This window comes from Tribolium madens, unplaced genomic scaffold (genome assembly GCF_015345945.1).
Source record: "Tribolium madens isolate multiple individuals breed KSU strain unplaced genomic scaffold, Tmad_KSU_1.1 Scaffold_3;HRSCAF=73;Tcas5.2_LG2, whole genome shotgun sequence".
Taxonomy (NCBI): Eukaryota; Metazoa; Arthropoda; class Insecta; order Coleoptera; family Tenebrionidae; genus Tribolium; species Tribolium madens.
In genome coordinates this window covers 9694214-9703207 of record NW_025401006.1, presented here as the reverse complement: position 1 = coordinate 9703207, position 8994 = coordinate 9694214, and the positions used below count along the sequence as shown (strand labels likewise).

At 30.4% G+C, this 8994-nt stretch overlaps 1 protein-coding gene and 1 long non-coding RNA gene across 6 annotated transcripts in view; one reads left to right on the top strand and one right to left on the bottom strand.

Moving 5' to 3' along the window:
- Positions 1-8994, top strand: part of LOC123006935 (tolloid-like protein 2) — a 61205-nt gene that overhangs the window by 7857 nt on the left and 44354 nt on the right. The window lies entirely within an intron of this gene.
- Positions 4598-5023, bottom strand: LOC123006938. The gene is made up of 3 exons (XR_006412846.1): positions 4885-5023; positions 4798-4833; positions 4598-4747 (listed from the first exon to the last, which is right to left on the bottom strand). It is a non-coding gene; the product is annotated as an uncharacterized LOC123006938 (long non-coding RNA).

The window sequence follows — 8994 nt, the reverse complement described above, 5'->3', positions numbered from 1 at the left end:
AAACATGGTATTGACCAAATAAAATTTATCAAACTTATTAAATTTTATCAAAATACCAAAAGCAAAGTAATAGAAAGAGTGACAATGGCGGTAAAAGAAATTTTACTGTGATGAGAAAACGGAGTATTAAAAAAATGTTTAAGGTTATCTTAAATCTCCAAATGTCTACTGTAAAAATTTGTTTTTTTTACAATCACTACAGGGTGTCTCAAAATTAAGGCATTTTGAGTTCAGAGCGTAGTATGAAATCTTACCAGGAGTAAGAGAAAATTAAATAAAATCGATGACTTTTTCTTACAAAGATATCGAGGTCTGAAGATGCATACTTTGCATTAAGTAATTTTCAAATAAAGGCTGTGAATGTTGTCATTTATTTTTTACGAGTACTGCTATGTGTAATAATAATAATTTTTTTTTTGAAAAAGTAGCCTTAACGCAGGGTAAAAAAATAATAGAAATAGATTTTATTTTTGCAAATTTTGGTCAAAAAAAAACGGCAATGAGGCAAGAATATTACTAAAAGCCAGTATGTGGACCCAATTAGATGGGACTGCACTATATTGGGAGCGAACGGTAAGAGAATGGTTGTATAAAAATTACAAAAATAAGTAGATGGGTCGCGGTGGTCCATTTGCTTTTGCACGCAAAAAGTCCAGATTTTAACTCAGTGGACTATTTCGTTTGAGGGTATATGAAAAATAGGGTCTATGAGACGCCTCCAAGAATTTTGACGATTTGTAAAATCATATTTCCACTGGGGCCAACGACGAAATGTTGTGGAGAACAACATAACATACCACCAGAATGGTGGAAACATGTATCAATGTTGGAGGTAGAAAATTTTTAATTTTTTTTTAGTTGTTAGTCAATAAAGGTTATAAATTTTTGAGCAAAATTTGAAATGCTCCGTTTTATTAGTTGGTGACGGAGAATGCAAGTTGCATTTATCAATTACTTTTAAAATTTTACTGGGATTATTGATTTTTCAATTACTCATAGAAACCTAATTTAGCATATCATAGCAAAGCTTTCAAATGAGGTTTGTAAAGGTGCGAAATGCAGTTGCTGCCGTATTGAACAAAGTTAAAAGGGGAATATTTTGAAAAACTTTTTTGTATATTTTTACATACACTAAGAGGTACTCTCTACTCTATACACCCTGTATAATAATATGCCGATTCCTAACCTTTTGGAAGTCGGGAAATTTATCACTACATTTCGTGTATTACCAAGGTTATTACCAAGGTTATGAGTCCATTAAATGTCAAAAACTCAATTTGTTGACATTGCGACTTTAGTGCACCAACTTTGACAAAAAAACAGATAATTTATTATTTAAAGAAATGTGATTGTGAATAAAAGAATACTATTTCTCTGAACCCTTGGGGTAATGACACATTTTCCACTTCGCATAAAATGTACTATTTCAGAAAAGATAAGAAAGACGTTGATGTGACTAAAAAATACGTGAAGCAATTTAGAAATTAATCTCTTAAAGTTAATACACATTTAAGCAAGAGAATTTAAACTTGAAATTATTTGTACATATTCCAAACTAGTACTAGTGAAAACGAAAAAAATGATATTTGTTATTTGTTTTATATTTTTTACAATAAATAATCAGATGTTAAATAAATAGTCGTTCTATGTTGTTATCGTAGGAATAGCATTCAACAATTTACAATCGTTAAGCAGTGAATAACATGGGGCTTTTAAGAGGTTAAACTGTCCGTCTTTCTTTAACGTCCGGCTTATTGCCAGTTTTGGCAATTTAAAACTTAAAATATTGACATTTTTAGAATTTGAAAATTAATTATTTTAAATATGGTAATTTAGTACGACAGAAAACGTTGTACGTACTAAGTGCTATTAAGGGCCATAACGACCGTGGTCGTTATAACTTTAACAGCTCTGAAATACGTAAATAACTGCGTTGCATATTGAGAACTTTGTACAATTAAATAAGATTTTTTACGATTGAAAAAGGATTAGTGTTTGGTTAGAGTAAAGTTAAATAAGATTTTAAAAATTCAACAGAAAACAGATACAATTTATCTAAGAAATCTTTTACTTTTTGCAGTCAATTTATTTTTAAAGAGAAACTTTTGAAACTAAAACATGTCATTTGAGTTGTTTAATGTGTTGTAGTTGTTTTTGCTTTTGCTTCAATAAACTTCAAATTGTGATTCTAAATTTGGATTTTTTTATCTGATAATTTTTAAATAAGATTACTTGTGTTTGGGAGGCTTTTTCTTTATTTACGCAAGAAAATGTTTTAGTTGTTATAAAATTTTAAAATAGGTGCTCTGTACATTGTCTAAATATGGTTCTCGATGATTAAATTATCTAAAACCTGTTTATGTATTTGTCATACAAACATAAGCTGGGAGCAATTAAACGCTTTCTATAACACGGAAAGAGATTATTAATTAGGTTGGATAAAGGACATCATCAAATTTGATGGACAGATTAGTCTCATCCCTATGGAGTTGTATGAACATACAGGTTTTTACGCACGAGTGCAAATTTCTAGTTCAGTTTAATTTACACTTTCATAAAAAGCCATCAATTATAATGTTTCGCTAGAAATTAGTGTTGTTGTAAAAAAATTAATAACGTCAAAAGAGAATCTATCGATTTTGCAAAAAAGTAGCAACGCTGGCAAGTTTAAACTAAAAGCTCATTCGCCATATCCCAATCTGTAATCTCTCTTTACATTTTCCACTTATTCCCAATTTTCGCATTGAATTTATGATATTGACAATATTGTTTGACGCAAAACGCAAATGGGTCTTTTGTCGAGTCATCGTAAAATTTTTAAATTGAACAGTTAGTCGTAATTTCAGGGAATAAAAAATTGTCTTTTTAAATAGAGAACTGCTAATATTTCAGCACTCTTTGAAGAGATTTTATCTGATTGTTAGGTGCCGCAGACAAATTGAAATGACAGGAGACAGAGCCGTCGAAAAGCATCATAAGCTGTTTTTAGAAAGTCTTTGAAACGTGGCAAACGCCATCAAGCACCACTTGCAACATATCGGTTCACTAACTAAACACTCTGGTTACTTTAATTCAATTACTGTGGGGTGTTTGCTTTACTTTTTGCGATTAAATTGCACTGACGTAATGCAAAAGAAGCTCCGATGCGTTTTACCAAATTGAATGCGGTTTGCAAAAGAACAAAATAAAATATCGTGCAATCAATAATACGTGTGGAAGCAACGATTGTTGTTGTATAACGCATGATATTTGCAATTTCCCCAGCGATTTTCTTAGGTTGTTAGGTATATTTCTTGGCAGTTTGTCAACGTTTCTTGGAAGCTTTTCCTCGGGGAGATAAGTGTGCCGCTGTGTAAAAATGCTGGAAAGTGCTAAAACGATCGTTTGATCTGTGCGGTGTCTGCGTAAGAGCACCAAAATCAGTCAATTATAATTCATGAGGTGGGACCTTTCTTTAGGCGGAACGTAACTACTTATCCGATGCAATATTCTCCGTTTGACACTTGACGAAATAATAAAACAAGCGCTTTGTGAAAGCTATTTCAGCAACGAATCAATACGACCTATGGTAATTAACGATACCGCACCTTCAAAGATTCAAAATTTGATTTTGGAACGGGAATGAAGTCCGAGAATGGCGGAGGAAATTTCATTAAGGCGCCCTAATACACCTTGAACATTTTTGTAGCAGAGTTTGCAATAGAAATTCGTAGGTATAAAAATGAACTCCTAGAATAATTTATACGAAAACCTTGTTTTGAATTTGTGGTCTTACTGGTATTTAAAATTAAGGATTTAGGGTTAAGCACCTAATAATTGTTTTATACATACCTAATATGCATTAACTGAGACTATGAAAAAAAGAGAATATAACGGTGCGGCATGACAAGGAAGGTATTAGGCAGAAGCTCTCTAAGATATGTTTTAAAAGTTGTTTTTATAACAAATAATTGTATGGTTTATTGTAGTGTATTTATTTATTTTTGTATTTTGGTGTCACAATGGCATTTTGTGTAACTGAAAACAGTTGCATAAAATGCAATTTTGTGAAACTGTTTTTTGGCGACGTTTTATGCAATACTTTGGCTTTGACTGTCGTTTTTAAGTGAGAAATTGCTGTTCGACGTATTTCACCGACACTAATGCAATTTAAATATTTTCTAGCAATGTATACTATATTTCAATGGATAGTAGAATTCTCAAGGTCACACTTTACGAGTGTACTCAACTTTCATGCACAACGAAGTAACCTTGACAAATGCACTGATCACTTTTGACAGCATTTTGACATTTACTGACAATCTACCAACAGCTGGTGTTTTAATTAGTAAATCTTGAGTTTATTTATTTAAATTGATTTTAATGTGCTCGTTAGCGGAAACCGAAGGGACTACAATACATCCTATTTCATTTGGATATTTAAAATAATCCAAAACATGAGTGTTTGAATAGTATTTGAACGAGTTTTATTGAGCTCCAATTTTGGTTAAATAACTCAAAGGTATAAGAAAAATACTTTTATTTTGAAGAATTTACTCATAAAAGGTAATTGCAAATCTATCAGATATGATCAACTCAAATARAAGCATCTGCAGGCAACGTCAGTAGAATCCGGAAATTTTATCCAACAATATTCGTTCTTGCTCAAAACCAAAGAAAGGATCAACTTGGGTTTGCTTCCCCCTAAATAGGCCGGCTTGTGACCTTATTCATAGGAGCAAAATTTTCTTTTAAATGATTTTATGAACTGCAGAACTATCGTCAATAAAGAATTATTATGCTAATCCTCCAACATACCAACACCAAAACACGTTGTATCACAAACTCCTATCACTGAAGCACAAAACTAAATTTGTGATTGTTAACTATTAGTCCTTAACAAACCTTTGAAATTTACCAAAAGGTAATAAAACAATCTTGTTATCCAGTATAAGTTAAATATCTACGGAATATATTGGAGGGTTTTCCGATTTTTAGTCAATCAACTAAACCACTGCACCACTAAGGGTTTCCTTGAGGCAACTGCGTTTCAGTTGGAAACAATAAGTTGTGAGGCACATTACTCTTGTACAAGGTGCAATTGTTTCATAACAATTTTGTTAATTAAAACTATGGGTGTGGCTAAAATGTTTATTATTATCAATAATGATCTTTGATTTATTAAGAAGAACCMACCTTTTGTGCAACATTCAAAAGTTTTATTTGTATATTGATAACTGCCACAAACACCATGAACATGATTAACAGATTCTAATAATATGCTTTTCTTCTTACAAATCTTTCATATCAGACGTTTGATCAACGTTTTGAACAAAATTCTTGGACTTGGGTTTGGTGTTCCCAACTTTTAACTTGATAGACACTTTTTTATCAGAGGTAATCGGGAGTTATTCACTGTTGTTTCACCCAAAAACAAGCTTCGGCTTAAAATGTATTTTATTACTTGAATGTTCTGAATAAAGCACGCGATTGTGCCTTAAAATTTTGTTAAACTCCAAAACCATCGTACATAACCTTTAATTTCAATGTGACAGAAAAAAACAGCACTGCCACCTTTAAAAAATAAAATAAAAAATCATGGCTACGAGAGTCAACACAACTTTGGTAAAACCGCTAAAAACCCTGTTTATCAAATTCTACTATCAACTGAAATAGATAGTAGGTACCGCATACGTTAAATGTCAAAAATTTTAACTGTCAAATATAATAATAATTTACTTTAAAATGCGCTTAATAGAAAAAAAAACAATGCATGTTACAACTTCTCATTGTGATAGTCGTGGATTTGTAACACTTGTTTTTTAATATACCTACTATTTTATAGCCAAAAAATGATAATGTTTTAAAAATATTAAAAAGTTTTCTTGAATAGAACCGACACTGAAATATAATGTGCTCCTCATTAATACATAATAATTTTTTCCAAAAATAATATTTCTAATATTCAAAATATTATTTTTCATTTTTGAGAGACGAGTAAAAAATATTAATAGGTTTTTATGTATAAAAGCACTAAAGTCGTGTTTTTCATTACGAATCTGTGTTTAGTAAATAAAACACAAGAGTAATGAAAAATGATTTTAGTAGATAGCTAGGTGCATATTATTTTTTTTCCGAAATCGGAAATTTAGACAAAATTTGTGCAAAACTATTTTTGGTGGCTATGTTATTATTAATTATCATCATGACAGTTCACAATTGACAGTTTACTCGTTATATTGCTCGTTTCACTAGTATTTGTACCATCTCGTTCATAAAACGCATAATAGAACACCGCGAAAAAAAAAAAAACAATACTTGTAAACAGATACATGTTAGCAATAGGATTATGTTTTTATATGCTTATGTTTACGTTAAGAGAATAATTTGACAACCCCCAATGTTTGCAACTAACAGTACACAAAAACGTATTATAATTTACTATTTTAGTAACTTTAGTAACGATTTTGGAAAAGAAATAGAAATTTTGTAATAAATATAGTATGATACATAATAAGTCATTTAATTACAAAATAACTGGCAGTGTTAATATACACATATTTTGAAAATTTAGTTTTATATTTTTTTGTTTTTGTTTAGTTAAATAAAAACAACTATTGCAAACTTTGTGACAGGCACAGGAAAATATTTTGTCGCTAACATTTACTATTAAGTAAATTATTAAGTAGTTTTAAATAGCATATTATTGCCATTAAATAAATACCTACAGTAATTTAACAAGTAATTGTAACTTTTAATATTTGTAATAAAAATTTAATTTATAAAAAACTACATTTTTGTACATACCGTAAAACAATAATTTTACGCAGCATTGCTTCTGTTATGAGTTGGAAAGTAATAGATATACAAAACTATATACGAGGAGGCAAGATAGATTCTATACGTAAGTATAGTAACAACAAATTGTTTCGATTCCCGCAGTATAGTTCGTCTTTCTCTTACTTCCGGAAACCCTATTGATTGCACTGTTTCAACTTATGGACTTTGCAATGTTGCGTAAAATTATTGCTATACTGTATTCTGATTTTTATTAAAAGTTCAAAATTATTGGAAATTTAAATTTGTTCAATATGGTGGATGCGCCGGGCTAGACAATATTGAAAAATATTGAAAAATTATTGATAATCAAAATGAACGGGATTACTATTTAGTAGGGTGGGAAATTTACGTGTGCTAAAAAAGAAGTGAAAATTATTTCGTTGCTTTGTCGTTAGCGTACATTTTCAGTGAAAAGCTGCTTAAAATCAGAAATCAGTTTTTTGCGAGTGTTGATCGAAAGAGTAAAATCCGTCACCGCAAACAAGTCAGCTTACAGCACTCTCTTCATAAAAATGGTAGTTAAAGCTCCGTAATGAGCTTAACTCCAACTAGTCAGGTGTTGATTCTTCTCGAAAGCGTAACGAATTTAGGTCTCGTCAAACTAAATTAGGAAAACATGGAATGTAAATCAGCTTATAATGATATGGTGATTTTTGCATTTTTATTCATTATTCCAGTTTTGCAGGAGCGTCATGTTGTTGAAAGAGAGGGCAGGTTGCGAGCCTCTCGGCATATCTTAACGCGTTTTTAAATATGGCTATTATTATATGATCTATCATCATCTTGAACTTATCTTCCTTTCGAGTTTTCCGAAGTGGCTTCTCGCCATCTCATCCACTGCACTTGAGTTTTAAAAGTTCGTTTTTTAAAAAAGGGCCATTGTTTATTGACAGTGACGGATTGCTTGGGTAATGGAAAAATTGACAAGTCACTGGGAGCGATTGTCTTTCCATTGAATAATTGATCAACTTCTAATTTCGGGGATTTGCTGAGTGAAGAAAGTTTTTGTCATGGAGATTATGAATTATTCATTTTTATAATTTCGTTTTTGGGACAAGTGTTTCTCGAATGATTGATAAATACAAATTTGAACAAATACTTGCTAATCATGTTTCCAAACTCAATTATTAATTTTATTCAATTAATTGTTGCTTGTTTGCATCCATATATCTATTTGCTCGCTCATTTGTCGCATATTTACACACGGCATATTAATATTGAATACAATTTAAATAAACGAAACAATATTTGCATAAAAAATGTTTTTAATTAATGTAAAACTTTAAAAAGAAGAACCAATTTCATGAATCGAGTTTGAAGTAACTTGTATTAGCTTAAAAAACAATCGAATTATGCCTATTTGGCCGCTTTCTTGGTTATATTAATTAAAAACCACATTTAACTTTTTGTAATTGGTATTATGTTTCATGTGATATTTTACGTTAAAATATTAGTTAGAATGTCATTTAACTTTTGTGAGACAATTATCGTTTCAACACGTTTTACGTGATCGTAATTAATCTTATTATAGTACCAGTTATAAACTTACTATTTTATGTAGTTTCTAGTTGTAACTGCATTCTATTGTGTAAGTGACACAGAAACAGAAAAAGAACAATTATTTTAATTATTTTACAAATTCATTCAGGCTGTATTATGAAAAAGGTCCCAAGCTATAACTCCATTATTTTTAAATCTATGACAATATTTCTTAGAACAAAGTTGAACATTTTTTGTTATCTATCGTTTGAGATAGATTCCAAATTAATGCTGTTTTTTGTTTTACCGGAAGTATCATTAACTTTATTTTTTTTAATGGAACACCGTGTATATTTTACCACTTTTGGATTTTTTGTTTAATTGCCTTTTAAAAGAGTTTAGTACCATATGCCTAAAATCAACCGTTTATGAGATATTCGCCAAATAATGTACTTTTTAAAGTAGGCAGTGGAAACCAATAATATTTTTATACTTTTTGGTGTTCATCATGGATAATAATGTGTTAACAGACATGATTCAAGAATATTTTGAATGAAATAAAAATAGTGGAAGAGTACTACGCTTTTACAATGGGCGATTTCCGATGAGAAAAGTTCTAAATCGTCGAAAATTTAAGCGACTTAAAGAAAATTTGAAGGTGTTTGGGACTTTTACAAAACTCAAATGGTGCGTTTA